This window comes from Pundamilia nyererei, unplaced genomic scaffold (assembly GCF_000239375.1).
Source record: "Pundamilia nyererei isolate P.nyererei 1_Seehausen unplaced genomic scaffold, PunNye1.0 scaffold00017, whole genome shotgun sequence".
In the NCBI taxonomy this organism is placed as follows: domain Eukaryota; kingdom Metazoa; phylum Chordata; class Actinopteri; order Cichliformes; family Cichlidae; genus Pundamilia; species Pundamilia nyererei.
The window spans coordinates 5,221,798-5,222,620 of record NW_005187418.1 but is presented as its reverse complement, the minus strand read 5'-3'; positions in this window follow the sequence as shown (position 1 = coordinate 5,222,620).

Below are 823 nucleotides of genomic sequence, written 5' to 3'. Positions count from 1 at the left end.
AGTTTGCCCCACTCACTTCCCACCCACGCATAAACCACAATAATGACACCTTTTTCAAGTATTTAAGCAGCCATTTATTTTTCATCGGCAGTGAGCAATGCCAAAACAATAAACAAAACTCCCTACAAACAATCCCTACACTTCCCTACACCAAAATAAAAAGAAGCCAAAGCAAAAGACAAGTCACTTACCTAACTATCTAACAAAAAACAGGAGAAAACTTGTTCAATAAAAGAAACCGGCTTCTCACGCCTACTAGGCTGCGACAGTGAAAGTTATACAACAAAAGAACAAAAAGTGACCGCCACTTGTTAACTTATTTACAATTATTTACATGGCAAGGCTAGAGGTACACGTGAATACTCCAGCCTGCACTATAATGACACCACACACAACTCCGTGACCGAGTCAACGGGGTTCCAAAAAGCACTGCCAGGTGACTGTCATCCGGACGTTAAGTACTGAAGGTGGTCCATCAATTATCCAGTCCGAAGGTAGGTAGAGACTCCACCCAGATACCTAGCAGCCACGCCCAGGTGTCCACCTCCTAGGAGAGAAAAAAGGGAAAATACCACCAGCCATCCTCCGGTGGGAGGCACAATACCAACAAATACATCACTGGGTCATAACACTTACAATAATTTATATTTATATAATCCACAAACACTGACACTTTCAGGCAACTTTAAGCACGACAAAGACATGCTGTGAGTTTTCAACATATTATCAAATAGCTGGATTTAATAATGTTACAAAGAGAAATACAGGATAAATAGTGTTGGTTAAAGAAGGGAGAAACATGACAAAAACCGACGATATAATT